Consider the following 19723-nt stretch of genomic DNA (forward strand, 5'->3'; position numbering starts at 1 on the left):
GGCGGCAGTTGAGGTATGCTGGTCCTATGTTGTGCAGTGCCTTGTATACATGGGTGAGCAGTTTGAATTGGCAACTTTTGTGTATCGGCAGCCAGAGGAGTTTTCTGAGGTGTAGTGTGATTTGTGTGCACCGTGCGAGGTCCAGGATGAGTCTAGCTGCTGTGTTCTGAGTGGTCTAAAGTCTGCGGAGGAGGTGATCGGAGATTCTGACGTGGAGTGCGTTGCCGTAGTCAAGTCTGCTGTGGTGCCATGTTGAGGTTGTCATCTAAGATGATTCCTAGGTTTCTTGTGTGGTTCATGGGACTAGGTGTTGGGCCAAGCTCTGTTGGCCACTAGGTGGAGTCTAAAGGGGAATTTTTGTTCCTCAAGATTAGCACTTCTGTCTTGTCTGTGTGTATTTTCAGGCAGTTGATTTTCAATCATTCGGCCACGCAGATCATGCATTTGGTGAAGTTGGATGTGGTTGTGGAGGGCTTATCGGACATTGAGAAGATGAGCTGGGTATCATCGGTGTAGGAAATGATGGAGGTACAGTGGGATCTGATGACATCGGTGCGTGAGCAGGGTTGGGCTAAGAAATAATCCTTGAGGAAAATTGCAGATCGCGTCCTTGGGTTCTGATGTTTAGGGTAGGAATCTGATTATCTGTGTTCTTCCTGTGAGGAAGGAACATATCTGAGGGAGGGATGGACATTGGATGCTTTAGCATATGGTCTGTTGATGAGGCTAGAGTTTGACGGGTTGTCAACCGCAGCAGAGAGGTCCAGCATCAGGGCGGCTGTTTCTCCTCGCTCCAGTAAGGTGCGGATCCCACCTGAGGCAGCAATGAGTGCTGTCTCTGTGCTGTGGTTGCTTCGAAAACCGGATTGGGGGTGGACAAGGAGATTCTGCCTTTCCATGTGGTTGGTGAGTTGATGGTTGATTACCTTTGCTGTTACTTTTGCTGGGTAAGGTAAGATGGAGATGGAGTCGAACTTGCTAATCTGGTTGGGGTCTGCTGAAGGCTTTTTGAGGAGGGCCATGACTGTGGCATGTTTCCAATCCTTGGGAAGAAAGCAGAAAATATGGAGGAGTTGATGATGTGAATGAGAAATTTGCTGATCAGAGGTCCTTTCAGTTGTAGATATTGTGTGGACAGGGGTCCTTGGGGGCCCTGGAGTGGACTGTTTTCATGAAACAGGTGGTGTGTCCCTTAGTGAGTGGTCTCCAGTTGGTTAGGTGTGTGTCCACGTGGGAAGTGGCCAGGTTGCCGATGATGCTCTTGGGTTTCTGTTGTTTCTTGTAGTTATTGTAGATCTTTTCACTCTTGCTGTGGAAGACATTGGAGAGGTTGTTATGTAGTTCCTTAGAGGGCCTGAGGGGGTTGACTGAGGCTTCTGGGGTATTTAACTCCTGGATGATAGCCAAGATCTAGCTAGCTTTGAGCCGGTTAGTGAGGGATTGTCTCTTCGTGTCTTTCAGAAGGCGATGGTTGTGTCTGAGTGTGGCCTTGTATGTTGACCTGGAGTCGGCATCATGGCTGGCTCTCCATGTATTTTCCTGTTGTTTGCACTATCTTTTGGAGTACCAGAGTTCAGTGAACCAGGAGGCCTGTTTGTTGGTTCTGCGGTGTTTATGCACTCTTGGCACACAGGGGGTCATTCTGACTTTCCGCCGCCCGCCAAAGTTCCGCCGTCAGAATACCGCTGCGCGGTCAGAAGACCGCTGCGGTAATTCTGAGTTTCCCGCTGGGCTGGCGGGCGACCGCCAGAAGGCCGCCCGCCAGCCCAGCGGGAAACCCCCTTCCATGAGGATGCCGGCTCCGAATGGAGCCGGCGGAGTGGAAGGGGTGCGACGGGTGCAGTTGCACCCGTCGCGATTTTCAGTGTCTGCTTGGCAGACTGAAAATCTTGGTGGGGCCCTGTTAGGGGGCCCCTGCAGTGCCAGTGGCATGGGCACTGCAGGGGCCCCCAGGGGCCCGCGACATCCGTTACCGCCAGCCAGGTTCTGGCGGTCAAAACCGCCAGGCTGGCGTTAAGGGGGTCGGAATCCCCATGGCGGCGCTGCCTGCAGCGCCGCCATGGAGGATTCCCCAGGGCAGCGGGAAACCGGCGGGAAACCGGCAGGACACCGCCGGTTTTCCGTTTCTGACCGCGGCGGTAGAATGCCCATGAATGCACCGCCAGCCTGTTGGCGGTGCATCCGCGGTCGTTGGCCTGGCGGTAGTCTACCGCCAGGGTCAGAATGACCCCCACAGTCTTGTAGCTTTCTGGTATGGCCACCGCAATGTTGGGAGATGAAGCAGAGGTCATCTAGGATTCCTTCAAGAAGTGGAGGTCCCGCATTGCTAAGTAGGTCCCGCATTTCAATTGTGCGATTTGTAAACAAACGTACGTTGAGGAGCATGCATGTGAGTGTTTGCTAAGTATCTGGTGTGGTATTTGGTAAGGTGAGGTTGTGAGAGGGTGGGGTGGGAGTTGGAGTATGTGGTGAGCTAGGGGGCATGGTGCTGCAAGTGAATCAACAGTGGAATCCTAAAATCATGGATGCCAAGTATGGGTAACCAGGGGTAGCAGGATGACACAAGGGATCGACTATTTAATGTAAGCAGAGGTTAAAGTGTGTAGGAGTGAACTTCTGCTCTCCCTGGCATTCTGTGAATCAATGTTGATTCCTGAAAACTTGTATGTGTCCAGCCTTCAAAAATCATCATTATGCAGTACTGCTTTAAATAGACTTTACATTTGTGGCGCGCACCAAGGGTGTGGCATATACAGATTCAAAAGTATCCCTAATCCACAAAAAAATGCAGTGGGGTGTTCCCCTACAGCAGGCCCAGACTAGCTCACGTTGCCACAGTAGAGGAACAATGGACGTAGGAGAAATGTCCCTCTGCATTGCAGCTCCACCTCTAGTGTGCTATATGAGCAGTGGTGTACTGTTTACAGTCCTACTTTTAACATGGGATTGTAATATATATGTAAGCATTGATTGGAACTTGCCCTTGAAGGCTAATTACTGTCAATTCTATTCCAATGGGTGATGTGAGTATAAGGACAGGAGCCTATGGACATTAGCAGTCCCACGTCACTCATGGGAACAAATTCATAACGCAGCAGTGGCTGAGGAGTCGCTCTCTGCCTAGCTATCAGTCAAGGGCCAGATGAGACATGCAAGCGTAGTGTCTACCCTTGCTCATAGGCATTCACTCTGGCCATTTGTAAATTGGAGCCTGCAGCCAAAAGGCCAAAGAAAAATGGCTGCACATAAGCAAAGCACATTTTTCCCCTCGCAAATGCCTGCCGACATTTTTGGGATCCAGGAATAAAGTATTGGGTTTACTAAGCCCAGTCTTACGTCTACACCTGTAGGTATACTCCTATACTTGGAGAATTTTTTTAATGTTTATGGATTTGACAGAGACTATAAGGAGAATCTTCAAAAGCATATGAATGTCAAAGATATCCACAAGTACTCCAATGTTCGATGTAAATTCTCCATCAGACATAAAATTCTACATGTGTAAATAAAATGCATTTATAATTTTAACCTACAAAAAGCCACATGGAAAATAATTTTCTGAGTAGGAAGGCCCTCTCACCTTACTGCTTCTTTAATTATAGGACTGTGTTAGAATTCTACTGATTCGGAGGGAGGAGCCAGCCGCAGAGCAAGATGTCTGCTCTTTGAAATGCTCCCACACCCAGCTGCACCCGGAGCTGCTTCTGGACCTCTGACCCTGGAGAGAGGGCCCAAAGGAAGCTTCCAACCCTCCTGATGGTGCCCTTGGTGCATCATCATCAGGGATGAGCAAAGGAGCCGCAGTCTCGCCCCCAGCTCTGTGTCTCCACTCCGGCACTGTCCTCTCGACTTCGGAGGAGCAGATGGAGCTGCTCCTGCCAGACAGCCCTCCTGTTTGTTGCCCACACTGGCTTCTACTTTCTTCCTGATGGCTGACTCTCTCCACTGAACCCCATGTGCTATTGCTGTGTGGATGTGCAGGACCATATGAGAATGTGGAGGAACCCCCAGTTAAGAGGTACTGCCTTCTAGGGCACACTGGAGCTGACTGGAGGAACTCCCTCTCTAACCCCAACCTCCGCGTGACAGAAAGTGGCACACAGAAGACAGCCTGCACGGCAACTGTATTTAGGCTTCTTTTTCCTAGCTACCTTTGCAATGAGTTGAGGCTCATTAACTCTGCCCTGAATATAGGGCCTTTCTCTGATCAGAGACAGCTGACCTGTCAGGTAGGCCCTCCCTTTCACGGACAGATAGTCTGCATGCTTGCTTAGAGGGCTGTCCTTGTATTTAGGATCACCACTACACTACCCTGGATCACAGCTAACTGGTCAGGGGCCACCTCAGCTTTCCTGCATCCCTGTGGACTCCCCCACGTGCACTCTTTGTGCCCTACACAGTATTTACCCTCGGAGTGCTGCATGTCGGGCCCAAAGGCAACATGCTAACTCTCATTTTGGAGGCGCTTATGGGCCCGGTGGAGGGGCCGGCTTCCCAGCAAGACATGGCAAATGACACAGGGGGTCATTGGGGTCAACGACCACGGGAGCACCGCCAACAGGCTGGCGGTGCTCCCAAGGGCATTCTGACCGCGGCGGTTCAGCCGCGGCCAGAAAGGAAAAACCGGCGGTCTCCCGCCGGTTTTCCGCTGCCCTACAGAATCCTCCATGGCGGCGGAGCGCGCTCCGCCGCCATGGGGATTCTGACACCCCCTACCGCCATCCTGTTCCTGGCGGGTCTCCCGCCAGGAACAGGATGGCGGTAGGGGGTGCCGCGGGGCCCCCGTAAGAGGGCCCCACGTAGTATTTCAGTGTCTGCAAAGCAGACACTGAAATACGAGTTGCACCCGTCGCACATACCCACTCCGCCGGCTCCATTCGGAGCCGGCTTCCTCGTGGGGAGGGGTTTCCCGCTGGGCTGGCGGGCGGCCTTCTGGCGGTCGCCCGCCAGCCCAGCGGGAAAGCCTGAATGGCCTCCGTGGTCTTTCGACCGCGGAGCGGCCATATGGCGGTTCCCGCGAAGCGGGTGGCTACCGCCGCCCGCCTCAATCAGAATCAGGCCCACAATCCTTAAATAAATTTTGGAAATGGGCTATAAAATGTCTAACTTTGATGCCACAGTGAATAATCTGTCCTCTGTAATAAAGTTTCTATGCTCCGATTTTGCAACTGTTCACAATCGCTCGGATGCAGTGTATCTCCATCTACACAATCTCGACAGGCAGTTAACCCAGCAACTGGAATGGGGCACTGAACTAGGGTGCCCCCAACAGAAAGTCACTGATCTTGAGGACCGATCCCAGCGGAATAATATCTGCATTCATGGGTTGCGGGACAAAAGGTGAAGGGCATGGCATGATAGCCTTCCTGCAGTTCTTACTACCTAGCCTCTTGAACATCCACTTCCAAGAACCCATGGAATTCCAGAGGGCCTACAGGCTACATTCAAGCTGGTCCACCTCTCAATACTCATAGTACCTCTCCATGTCTCTTACGCCACACACAGGTCTGGGCCATTATTCAGCCGACAAAAAATACATGAGGGCCCCCTCTAGCTTGAAGGCCAATGTATTCATGTCAACGTGGACTTTGCCCAAAAAATGACGATCAAACACAGGAAATTCTTAGCCCTGTGATCCCCACCTTCATCAACATAATATCAAGTATGATCTGCATGATCCAGAAGTGACACTCACACTCTGAAATTCTGCAAACCGGATGCCTTGGATGGAGTAAATACTGGACATAGAGGGTCTCACCTTAATGGACACACTGTGTGATGAGACCCAAGAATGGGCAAGAGCAGTGGCACAACTGGGCCTCACACTGTAGGACGCTGGCCAAAGTGGGCCTCAATAGAGTGATCGAAACCCTTGCACAGGACAGAGACAAGTCACGATCGCCTCTGAAAAATAAGAAGGTTTTAATGCAGAACTCTCCACCAAACTACATGACTAACAGACTGATGTCCTACCCCCATAGGGAACCTCTGAACCTAGCCCCTACACCCCTTGAGGGATCCCCTCACTTGGCTCTCGGGGTGGCAAGGAGCCTGACCATGGCTCACCTGCCCCAGGACTCTGATGTTTTAGTTGTCTTGGATGTTGGATCCTGGACTGTATGTAAGTTCAAAATGGCCATTTCAGCTAACAAGCCCCACCCTTCCAGGACATCCCCTGGGGCTCTCTGTTATACTTTTGTTTGTATCTTAGGTTATGTCATAGGCCCTCCTTTGTAGACCTCCATTGTGGCCCCATTGGTACTGCTCCTCTGCTCTATCTGCTGCCAGAAGCACTTGCTCCTAGAAAACTTAGGGGCGACATGCAACTTCCCTCTCCAAGCCCCTTCCTTAGACCCTCAGCCCCCCAGCTCCTTCCTATCCGGTACATAGATGCAGCTCCTTACCTGTGGGTCCCCATGGAGGTTGAATAGCAGAGTAAGGCTTGCAGGCAAAAGGTTACGTCCCTCTCCCTATTTCCAGTACCCTCCTTGTGACTCTTTTCCCCGTTTTTCCCCCACTGCCTCTCCTTCTAGGCAACCTACTACCTCCCTCCAAACCAGACGAGGTGGCCTGCAGTCCCCCACCTCCTGTGTGGCATTTGGTGCTTTGCCTCAGAAAGGTGTAGCTTGCCTCCTAAGCCCCATATGCACCACTTTGGCTTCCTGCCCTCTTATCCAGTGCTATCAAGGTGACTATGGCTGCGACGGCCTCCTGGTCCAAGAGACACACCTTTCCCTGTCAAAAGCCGACAAACTGAAGAGGGTCTGGCTGTGCAGGGTGGTGCATAGCTGCCAAACTACTCTGGAAACCATGGACCTTCCGCTGACACCTCCAAGAAGTGTGAGGTTGCCATACTTTTTAGCAAATCATTCCCACATAAATTGATGCACACCTATGCAGATCCGGAGGGCAGATATATCTTTGGTAAAATGAAAACCATGGGATACATGCTTATCCTTGGTTCAGTCCATGCCCCTAGTACAAGCACAGTGCACTTCTTCTCCCTTGTTTCCTGACAGTATTTGGTACCACAGGGATAGTTGGTGGGGGTGAATGAAGCATCGCCATTGATCCTATCCTCAACACAATGGGGCCTTCCGACTCTTATAATGCAGCAGACAGGGCCATATTGAAAGAAGTACTCACTGACCATGGCCTGATAGATGTCTGGTGCCTCTCTCACCCTGCTGAGAGGGACTTCTTGCCCTCCATCTGCAACAAAGGGAAGCCCAGCTGGTGATCCCTGCCATCGGTGAATCGCGGGGTACGCACAGTATTATGAGTCCCTTTATTCAGCCACTCCCTTGATTGATCACAATGAGGAGGACAGCTTCCTAGATGCTCTTCATTTGCCCTCTCTACCTGAGGAAGGCCGAGCTCTCCTAGAGGGTGACATTACACCTGAGGAAATTGGTGAGGCCATCTCTAATCTTCCCACTAGTTAATCGTAAGGTGAGGATGGGTTCCCAGGGGAATTCTATAAAACCTGTAAACCCCTGTTAACACCAGCGCTTCATGAACCATTTTAGGCGGCAGAGCCCTCCAACTCCCTAGGGCCATTTCCAACATGGCTATCATTACTCTGCTACCAGAAGACAGTAAGAGCACACTGGAATGTGAGAGATACAGGTCCATATCCCTTTTCAATGTCAATATCAAAATACTGTCCAGAATCCTGTGACTAGACTGGCAAGGTGATCCCATCCCTTATGCGCCCTTCTCAGGATAGTTTTGTACCAGGGCGTTAATCGAGAAAGCACCTTAGGAACTTGCACAGTTATTATCGGCCTCCTTCAACTCGGATGAGGAGACTATTGCCATCTCGCTTAATGCAGAGAAAGCATTCGACCAAGTGAAATGGTCCTATCTGTTTAAAATCCTCAGTAGATTTGGCCTTGGGGATCAATTCATTAAGAAGGTCGGATGGCTGTGTCAGACATTGACGGTTCAGTTGAATTGCGGTAACTTTCTCTCACGCACCTTTAATATCAGATGCAGTACACAGCAAGGCTCCACGCTCCTATTGTTGTTGGCGCTGGGGCCCCTGGCAATGAAAACCTTGCATCAGATTTATGGATCACAGTTTGTAACCCCACAGTTAAGGCGCTCCTTTAAGCGGATGACATTCTCTTGACTGCAACTTGTCTGGCAGACACCATCCCCTCCCCTCACCCAACTCTTGGACACATTCTCGCATTTCTACGGGTACAGGGTTATTGGACCTGGCCCTCTCTGCAGGGTCAACCCCAAACTTCTTTGCCTTCATTTCTATTTTTACTGAATTTGTTTTTGTTGGCCTTAGGACTCTGTGCACATTACAACTGCAAACCAGTGCTAAAGTGCTTGTGCTCTCTCCCTAAAACACGGTATAATTGGTTTACACCTGTTTGGCATAGTTAATTTACTTCAGACCCACTTTTCGGTTCACTACTGGACCTGCGGAAGTACTCTCAGAGGACTGCCGGCTGCTGTGACATGCTGTGCACTCTGCCAGACTGCTGGTGCACCTGGAAGGAGTGATGGAAGGAGTGAGTTGCTGCCTGGAGACTGCCTTGAACCCTCAGAGGCCAGCCCTGCTGTTGAGCCATGACTACCAAACGTGACTCCAAGGGTTATTTTGCTGGCCTCCTGTTCAGAGCCACGGGGACTTAACAGGCTTCCACCATCTTGAACCCAAACTTGTACCCAGCCTGAGTTAATCCTGAACCCCCAAGAGGTGTCCATCCACTCCTGGACCCTTGCTTGTGGTGCTAAAGGTGTGATGGCTATTTTACAAAACTGAGGACTTAGACAAATTTGGCCAAAGGTGTTCTGAGAACCTGAGGAGACTGAGACCAACCTGCTTGCTTTGACGTCTGAGGTGCATTGTTTTGCAGCTTCTCCTGCTACATTGTTCTCCGAAGCAGCAAATTCGTTTTAGTGGTCCTTTGCCAAAGGGGTATCTGACCTCATATACTGTCTTTGGCTACAGTCCTCTGCTTCGTCCCTCTGGAGATTTTCGACTTCCATTTCAGTGACTGAGTCTGAAGGTAAAAGTCTTCACAACAGCTTTGCACCGTGGCCATCCAACGATGATGCTCCTTCCTTGGACACTCCTACAGCCTTTCCCCTCTGAACTTCTACCTTCGCAGACATTTTTCTTCAGATTGCCATACGAACAGATAATCTAAACAGCGACAGATCCCGCCACGTCCTCTACAAATACAAAACACATTCCAAGCAGACTGATAATCAAATCATTAATGCTATATTAGTGGTGTAGACATCTGTGCATGGGTTACTGAAACAGACAGCGAACGCTCCTCTGCTATGGTGGAGGAGCGTCACCACCCCCCACCCCGCCAGCAGCCTCAAAGTTGAAAATTAAAACAATAGTAAAACAGGTTTATTATTGTTTTATTTTTCAAGTTCTAAGGGCCGGGCTGAGTCTTGGGGGCGGGACTACACCAGTGGTAGGCACAGAGGGGGAGTGGTGTGCACTGCTATCAGTGTGCATGCGGGTTTGGCTGGCTGTCTCAGGCACAGGCTCCCAGTCTCTCCAGGAGCGCAAAGCGAGCGTGCTCAGGCCAATCTTGATGCTGCTCTCATGCTGCCAGCAGCATGAGAACAGAATCTGGATTGGCCGCAGGGGAGTTTGGGAGCCTGTGCTGCAGTGGAGAGGAGTAGAAGAGCGTTGATGCGGCGGGCAGCAGGCAAGCTCTTTTAAGTTTTTTGTTTGTGTTAGTCCGTTTGGTTTCTATTTGTGTTTGTGTTGTGCAGTCAATCCCCTCAGCCCCCTCCCCCACCCCACCACTCTGTCCTGACACCAGCTTCTACTGGAAACAGAGCCCTTGTATGCACACTCCTGTCCCTGATGTCAGAATTAGTTCTCCCTTGATTCCAGTACTGGTCTTACGTCCAACTGACACACTACCTTAGAGGGTCTCTAGGCAATGGAGACATCACAGTCCTCCACTGTCTCATAACCTGATACCTAGAGACTTAGGACACACACAGGGGCGTCATGTCAGACTTATAAAACCTCCTTATAGATGCTTCCTTCTCTGCTCTGGTCTGGGAAACAATCATGGCAGCTCCTCTTAGATCAAGACTGTACCATCGAAAGCTGGTCCACATCCTCTCCATCCCTTCTCCCCTACTCCTCCTATATCCCTGCCCCCCTCTTTTGACGTTTTTACAGTACAGTGCATGTTTTGTTAGCCTCAGGGAAGTCCCACTTCTAGTTTTCTAGAACGATCCTCTGTACTTGTCATCAGCAGTGGGCCTCTGTACTTGTCATCAGTGGATGTACTAATAATGTTTGTTGTATCACTAGGTCTATGAGCAGGATTTTTTTGTCTTACATATTTCTATTTCAAGCAAATAGTGCTGGACGGGAAAATACCAATAAAGAATGATCTTAAAAACAGAATTCCACCCATTCCAGTGTTGTGGATTGCAATATCAAGTTCGAATTTCTAAATTTCCGTATTTACCCACATTAGAGGAATGTAGGCAGAATAAATGAGGATCAGTCCCTTCTGTCTTCAAATCCCCTTCTCCTGATCCTGCATTAGGGGTAACACATACTTCTGAAAGTTCTCTTAAATACTTTATAAAACACTGCATTTGGATGCTGAAATGCTTAATTTAATATGCGTCTCCTGTCTTCATCAGATGTCATATGAGGTGACTGCCTTCCGAGAGAAGGGCTGAGCTGCATAAACATGCTTTGTTGGCTTCCCCAGTCTGGGAACTTAGCCCTTGAGCTAAGCATTGCATTTTGTTTCAAGTCTTTCGCAGAGACACACTTAGCATGCTTATTTTCTCATTAGACATGATTCTCACTTCTGGAACAGCTGGAAAAACATACCTCCTTTGCTGATGATTCATCTAAACTGCGTGACTTTCTGTTTTGTTTCCACAATAACATTTAGCTTTTAGTCAAACAAAGATAAGTCGATCCGAAATCCAAATAGCTGGTTCAATATACTTTTGTGACTTAGTAGACAATTATGCAAATATTGTTCAGAAACCACTGTTGCACTAACATACGGATGCAGCATACAGCCCAGTGCAATGTCGAAACAGTAGTGCAATATGGCGGCCAAATTAGAAGCAATGGGGAGTGTGGCTGAAGTTTCAAAACCAGTGTCTCCAATCATTCCTGTAGCAAGAATTACTTGTGATCACTGAAAACTTTCCTGAGCGTCTGCCTGATACAAGTGTAAGGGTGCATCAAGGCCAAACAACTTATACCCAGCCCCTGGAGAACGGCATATCTGATGCAGTTGCAATAGCCAGCAATAATTGTGCACACGCTCTGTCTGTATTGTAATGTCGGGTGCTATGGCAGCACCGACATTAACACTTAATTATGGAGTGCAGCGGGCAATAAACTCACTCAACACGGTTGAGTTGGGTATAACGTTTCAGCGTGGTCGAAGAAGGCCAGCCACGCTCTCACGGCAGCTGTTCGGGTCCCCCGTTTCACTCTGCCTGCCGCGTGTCTGGCTCCCGGCCACGCCTTCCTTTATTTATAGCTCCGAGGCTCATGCCTCGGAGCAAACCAAATTCACCATCACCACAAGGGGGAATCCGCTCGGCAACACCCGAGGATTCCCCCACACACAAATTACCAATGAGCTGGTCGGTTGCATCACCGACCAGCGACATTACATTCCTCCCAATTATTTTTTTTTTTTTTTTTTTTAAATCAAAACACAACCAATGGCACAAAAACAAATGTTCTCACAGTTCAAAAATCACACAGATGATCACGCAGTCGAACTGAAGGGCAAGGATTGCTGCGCAGGTTGTACCGAGTGGACTCGGACCGATGAGACAGCACCTCCGGAGTCACGTCACTAGAGGCTGCGTCAACTGGGCCAAGAAAGGGACCCGCCTCCGTATCAATAGCTGAATGAGACACTGAATCATCCACAGCAAAACCTGGAGATGACGGAGCCAACTCCCCAGCATCAACGACCTCATCCCTGACAGCACCCGCTGGAGAGTGAAATCGATTAAAAAAAGAAACATTGCGGGTCACAGTCTCATCGCCACGCCGGGCCACAATAGCCGAACCTTTTCTTTGAACAACAACCCATGGGATAGTGCCGAACGGAGTGCGAAACTTGCTTCCCGGCACCGGTTGCCTCAACAGCACTTGATCACCAACTTTCAGCTCTGAGGGAATAGCCCGGCGCCTACAGGTCGCCTGCTGATTCGACATCCTCCTCTTCTCCTGAACCAGGTTCCGGGACACAGCTGGAGGAACCCAAGACGAATGATGAGGAATAGCATCCAATGAGGCCCTCCCAAACGCAAGGTGAGTTGGAGCTCTGTTGGTGGTGGAATGTGGCATTTGCCTATAATTTCTCAGGAATGAAAATATAGCATATTCAACAGATTGACCACCAGCAACAGCTATTCGAATAACTTTATTAAGAGTCCACATGAACCTCTCAACCTCACCGTTAGCTTGAGGCCAACGGGGAGTAATTCGACGGTGATAGGTGCCAGTGACGTGTAGATAGTCTGCTAACTCTTTACTTTGGAAAGGAGGCCCATTATCTGTTTTAATTTCCGATATCAAACCATGAGTTGCCATTGCTTTCTCCAAACCAGAAATTACGACATCAGCTGTAAGAGTAGGGATGATTTCCACTTCAGGATATTTTGAAAAATCATCGATGAGAACCATAGTGTGACGACCATCAGGTAAGCTTCCAAAATCCAAACTCGCCCGTACCCAGGGGCCAGCTGGGGCGGGCCAGTTTGGACCGGATCAGGTCGACTCGGCTCACCTGTGACTTGACACCACCGGCAGGACCTCACTAGATTCTCCACTTGCTCATCCATTAGAGGAAACCGCACCTTCGACCGGAGACGGCTCTTTGTTTTAACCATCCCTTGATGACCATTATGAGCCAACTCGACCGCTCTGGGAGTAAGGGAAGAGGGAACAACCAATCTATTTCCTCTCAAAAGACCGCCATCGGCGTCAGTTGTTAGTTCATCCCTCACATGGTAAAGGCTTCCGATAATGCGTTGGGAGTCGGGAGTTAGCAGAGGCATCTGTCCTTTCAAACGGTGCCACTGATTATGGCGCATAGCCACCAGAACTTTCTGCAAACACTCGTCATCCTTAGTGGCTCGCACAATTTCACTCAGTGTCATTGGTATTGGCCGGGACCTGTCCGTAATGTATCGGACGTACTCTTCGGTTTCATATGCCTCTTCCATCTCCACCGAAGAGGCCTCACGGGGATGCCTTGACAAATAGTCCGCAGGTTTCTCAGATCCAGGTCGGTACTCTAACTGGCACCGATAATCTTGTAACTGTAACGTCCACTTCTCAATCCTGGGAGGTGGTTTAGACGCAGTGCCATTAAAAAGGGGAAGTAACGGCTTATGGTCAGTAGTCACGACGAATGGGCGGCCATACACATAAATGTGGAAATGCCTACAACCCCAATGTACCGCAATAGCTTCTTTTTCTATCTGCGAGTACCTCTGTTCCGTGTCAGTAAGTGATCGGCTGGCATAGGCCACAGGATACCACATGCCCTCGGGACCTTCCTGCAGTAACACAGCTCCTAGCCCTTTGGACCCAGCATCAACGGCAATTTTGGTGCTCCGTTTCGGGTCGAAAAGTTTCAGGATAGTTTCACTGGACAGCGCATCTTTAACCATATCAAATGCCAACTGCTCGGGGGCTCCCCACCTCCATGGCTCAGAAGCTTTGGTGAGATTTCTCAAAGGTTGCGTGAGGTTAGACAAGTCCTTAATGAAACGTCCACAATAATTCACCATTCCTAGGAAGCTCCGGACATCAGTGATATTGGTGGGAGGAGGAGCACTCTTAATGTCACTCACTTTGGCTGGATCTGGAGATACTCCACTTGAGGAAAACACATAGCCAAATAAATGTATCTTGTCCTTTAAGAATTCACATTTTTCTCGATGAAGGGTGAGCCCCGAGTCCTGAATACGCTGTAGAACTTTCTGTAGTCGAGAATGGTGTTCTGCAACAGTGGGCGCATGAACAAGAATATCGTCACTGACATTGAGTGTTCCAGGCAATCCCGCCAATAACTCCTGAATGACATTCTGGAACACCTCTGCAGCACTAGATACTCCAAAACTCAGTCTTTTGTACCTCCGAAGCCCAACATGGGTCGAGAATGTAGTAATGTAACGTGAGTCTTTGTCCAATACCAGCTGGTGGTATCCTGACCGAAGATCCAACTTCGAAAACCATCACGAATTACTGAGCTCCCCCAGGATGTCATCTATTGTTGGCGTAAGGTGTCTTTCTCTTCGGATGGCAACATTAGGGAGTCGCATGTCCACACAAATTCTCACCTCACCAGGGTGTTTGGGCTTCCTGGCCACCACAATGGGGGAGACCCAAGGAGTGGGTCTCGACACCTTCTCGATGATCCCAGATCTTTCCAACTTCTCCAGTTCTCTCTCTACTTTGGGTCGAAGATGGAAAGCCACTCGCCGGTGACGAAGAGCAACTGGTTGTACCGTAGGATCAATGTGGAGCTTGATTTCTCTACCTCGGAGACATCCTATGCCATTGAACACCCCTTCATATCGGGCAACCAATTCTGTCACGGACTCTTGATGAATGCTGAAAACAAATGTTACAATTGCCAGCTCTTCAGCAGCTTTGCATCCTAATAGCATTCCCATTCCTCCTTCAGTCACGTAAACTTTTGGCAAAGTGGACTGTGACCCATGCACAAGATTGGTTTGGAACACGCCTTTCAAATCCAAAGGGGTGCTCTGTCCATATGCGTATACCTTAATGTTAGTCTTAGCTAACGTTGGAGGCTGGGCCATCCGACTGTACTCTTCCGCAGCTAAAAGATTTATTGACGCCCCTGTGTCCACTACAGCCACAATACTGTGATCTCCCATCACTATTTGGCACCTTGGAAGCGACGCCTGCTGAGGACTAAAAGGTTTGACCGCAAATAAAGAATGTACCACATGAATCATCGTCTCATCGTCATCCATGTCACTCCCTCTACCTACTTTTTCAGGAGTAGCCTCTTCCAGTGCAACATTGACCGATGCACTTGCAGCTGTCTTCGACCGGCAAACCTTTGCAAAATGGTTCATTTTACCACAGCTGGAGCATATTTTTCCTCTGGCTGGGCACTCAGATGACTTATGTGGCATCCCTCCACAATACCAGCACTGCCTTGTTCGGACTTTACTCAGTTTTTGTCTGGGCCGGTTCACAGGCGTGGTGGCTACATTGACCACCTCCTCTTTTATGGGTCGATGTAACGCAGCTTCCATGTGTGAAGCTCTGGCTTTCGACAATTCTTTTGTGCGCCCTAATTGCAAAATGTCTGGCAACGATTTTCCAGATTCCTCCAGGATTCGCTCTCGAAGTCTTAGAGACGCACACCCTTGAATCAACTGCCCTCTTACCTCCTCCGTTTCATCATTGAATCTGCACGTGCTTGCCAGCTCTCTCAACCTTAGGTGGAACGCATCTAGCGACTCTTCCATTTGTTGTCTCGCTTGTCTAAATATGAATCTTTCATAGTCTGTGTTAACCATAGGTTCAAAATGCCTGTTTAGTGCCGCTATCAGCGTAACATGCGTCTTGGGTTCATTCTCCACTAGGTTTTTTGATATCTTGTATATGTCTCTACCACCTATGTGGATCAGCAATGAACGCTTCTGGTCATCTTCTACCTTGGTGGCCTGAAAGAAGAGGAGTACTCTTTCTACCCATTCTTTCCACTTTGGAGCCTGGGCAGATGGTGCCCCCTCTACAATGAATGGCTCTACCGGAGGTATTGCGGACATTATTGCTGGTTTTGTTGAGACAACTTGCCGTAGACTTACTTCTGCTGTGCAGGTGACAGCGTGACAGATGTATGTTCCCTTTTTCTTTTCTTCTTTTTTTTGGCAGAAAAAAAAAATGGCCTTTTCAAATTACTTTCTGTTTCCCCTTTTCATTTATTCACCCCCTGCAGAAGGAGAACCACCCTGCAAATGGTCCCTGAGATCCAGGCAGAAGACAGAGAACACTGCCAAGACCCCCGCCAGGAAATAAGACTCTCCTGAATGCCACCCTTGTGTCCCACTCTGTCACCCTGTCCACCTTGTACTGCCATTGCTCCCCTTCCTATGCCCCCTTGGACAATGTACCTGTGATACAAATAGACTGGACTCTATCCTGGACATTCCTTCACCATCACCCCTTAATACTTAAATAAACACCCTAGGAACAAATACAAGTATGGGGTCTGTCAAATCATTGAAATATGTATTAGTTTAACAAGATGTAAACATTTCAAATCATATGTACAGTTATATATGCATTGGTATGACCTAGTAGTGGGCACACCAGGAACCAGAGTGGGCCACAGAGATCTGAAAATAGAAATGCCAAAGGGTACTGTAAGTGGCCATAGACATAGGGAAATCAGGCTGCCATGTCTAATGTCTAACACAAAACTGCAATGGAAAGTGAAGTTACAGTGTCTTACCTGTGTGTCACTGGAAGTACTTTTGTATGAGTGAGCTTCTGTTGTCCACATCTTCTTCCTCTGCCTCCTTTTCCTCACTATCCACAGGCTCCACCGCTGCCACAAGACCATCTCCAGGCTCATCTTCCTGCAGAAAAGGCACCTGGTGTCTCAAGGCCAGGTTGTGCAACATGCAACGATGATCTGGCACACCTTCTTGGGTGAGTAGTACAGGGATCCACCTGTCAGATGGAGGCAACGGAACCTGGCCTTCAGAGTCCAAAGGTTCTTTCAGTGATCCTCCTTGTTCGCCCATGTGCCTCATTGTAACATTCCTCTGCCCTTGTCCTGGCATTCCTCACTGGGGTCAGTAGCCATGAGAGGCTGGGGTAACCAGAGTCACCTGCAAATATTCAAGGGATACCTGTTAGACATACACTCACCCTTAGGGACAACCCCACACCCATATACCTACATCAACTGGATGGGGACCATGGGCTCATTTATTAGCCACACCAGGTGCCTCTGGAGTTGAGACATCACATATGGAATGCTGCTATTCCACAAGATAAAGGCATCATGCACAGAGCCAGGATATTTGGCATTCACATGGAAGATGTACTGGTCCGCCAAACACACCATCTGCACATTCAGAGAGTGATAGCTTTTTCTATTCCTGAACTCTTGTTCATTCCTCTGGGGGGGGGGGGAACAAATGCTACATGTGTACCATCAATGGCACCAATGATGTTGGGGATATATCCCAGGACATAGAAGTCAGCTTTCACTGTGGCCAAATCCTCCACCTGGGGGAATACAATGTAGCTGCGCATGTGTTTCAGCAGGGCAGACAACACTCTGGTCAACACATTTGAGTACATAGGCTGTGACATCCCTGATGCCATGGCCACTTTCGCTTGGAAGGAATCACTTGCCAGGAAATGGAGCACTGACAGGACCTGCAATAGAGGGGGGATACCTGTGGGCTGGCGGATAGCTGAAATCAGGTCTGCCTCCAATTGGGCACACAGTTCATGGATTGTGGCCTGATCAAGTCTATAGGTTAGGATAATGTGTCTGTCCTCCATTGTCGCCAGGTCCACCAGGGTTCTGTACACGGGAGGATGTCTCCATCTCATATTCATCCTCAGCGGTTGAAGTCTAGGGAGAAAAAATGTGAACAGAGGGACATATTCACACATCTATTGAAATAATGATGCATCTCTTCCTTTACAGAAACAGTATGTGAATTTTAGAGTCAGTTGATGTGCCAATATCTGCTGTGATGCAGTTAGGTGCCATGCCCTGTGCCCCCCTGAAATGGCAGCTGCCTGACCTCTGTGGAGAGACAAGTGGAAATGAGGTAATTCCGCTAGCATAGCAAAGCCACAGCCTCTCAAGAATCTCAAGTGGGTTGTTTGCCCAATGCTTGGCCCTGGGGAGTGCAACGCCACAGTCTTTCTAGTGGGTGGTTTGCCCACTGCTTGGTCCTGGGGAGTGCAAAGGCGCAGTCTCTTAAGTGGGTGTTTTGCCCACTGCTTGGTCCTGGGGAGTGCAAAGCCACAGTCTCTCAAGTCTCTCAAGTGGGTGGTTTACGAACTGCTTGGTCCTGGGGAGTGCAAAGCCACAGTCTCTCTAGTGGGTGGTTTGCCCACTGCTTGGTCCTGGGGAGTGCAAAGCCACAGTGTCTCTAGTGGGTGGCTCCTACACTGGTTCTGGAGGGGGCTTGGTGCCCAGTGTGCTTCATCCTGCCAAGGATAGGGTCAGTGGATGCCTTTTTTCACTGGTTCTGGAGGGGGCCTTGTACCCAGTGATGCAGCACTTGGGGTGTGTCAGGTTACAGTCCGTCACCTGGGTGTCAGAGCTACGAGATTTGCAGTGGCCAGGATGCATGATACTCCATGGAGGCAGGACTACAGTCCATCCACCGGCGGCTAAGGCTGCACAGTGGTGGTAGTGCTAGTGGTGGGGGGAGGCTCCAGCCCTTCCCCTGCAACTTGGACGCCTGCCCACTTAGGCTGCTGCTGCTGGCAGTGGTGCTACTTTCGTCGGTGCAAGTGGCGGTGCTTGAGGCGGTGCTTGCGGCTGTGCTGGGGGCAGTGCTGGCCGAGGTGCAGGTGCCAGTGCTGCCAGTGGTGAGTGGAGGCTCAAGCCCTTCCCCTGCAGCCTCGGACGGCTGGCCACTGGGGCTGCTGCTGCTGACAGTAGTGGTGCTTGTGGCGGTGCAGGTGGCGGTGCTTGTGGCGGTGCAGGTGGCGGTGCTGGCCGCGGTGCTAGCGGTTGTGCTGGTAGCCACTAGGCCTTCATCTGCAGGCTCGGACAGCTGAAGTGCCTTGGCTGGTGTTCTGTGCCCCTTCCTGCCCTTGGCAGATGGTGGTGTCACCTTGGGTCTGCCAGTTGGAGTCTTTGACATGGCCTTGCTGGGTGGTTGTGGCTCCGTTTCCTTGCAGGATGCTGTCCCCTTCTTCAATCAATCATTCAAACAAAAAAAATTATAGAGCGCGCTACTCACCCGTGAGGGTCTCAAGGCGCTTGTGAGGGGGGGTTGAGGGGGTTACTCTTTGAACAGCCATGTCTTGAGGTTTTTTCTGAAGAGCAGGAGGTCTTTGGTTTTGCGGAGGTTGGTGGGGAGGGAGTTTCAGGATTTGGGGGCGAGGTAGGAGAAGGCCCTGCCTCCTGTGGTGGTTCGATCGATGCGGGGGACTGTAGCTAGTGCGAGGTCGGCTGATCGGGGGTTGCGGGTGGGAGTGTGGAAATTCACATTTTCGTTGAGGTAGGTCGGGCCGGTGTTGTGGAGGGATTTGTGTGCGTGGATGAGGATCTTGAAAGTGATTCTCTTGTCTATGGGGAGCCAGTGAAGGGATTTGAGGTGTGGTGAGATTTTTTCGTGGCGGGGGAGGCCAAGGACGAGGCGTGCGGCTGTGTTCTGGATTCTCTGGAGTTTGCGTTTGAGTTTGAGTGTGGTGCCGGCGTAGAGGGCATTACCGTAGTCTAGTCTGCTGCTGATGAGTGCATGGGTGACTGTCTTCCTGGTCTCTGGGGGAATCCATTTGAAGGATTTTTTAGAGTGCGGAGTGTGTGGAAGCAGGAGGAGGTTAGTGCATTGATTTGCTGTGTCATGGAGAGGGAGGGGTCCAGGATGATGCCGAGGTTGCGTGCGTGGTTTGCGGGGGTGGGTTCAGGCCTAGGGCAGCGGGCCACCAGGAGTCGTCCCATATGGTTTTTTTGGGGCCGAAGAT

This window comes from Pleurodeles waltl, chromosome 1_1, assembly GCF_031143425.1.
Source record: "Pleurodeles waltl isolate 20211129_DDA chromosome 1_1, aPleWal1.hap1.20221129, whole genome shotgun sequence".
NCBI classification, from domain to species: domain Eukaryota; kingdom Metazoa; phylum Chordata; class Amphibia; order Caudata; family Salamandridae; genus Pleurodeles; species Pleurodeles waltl.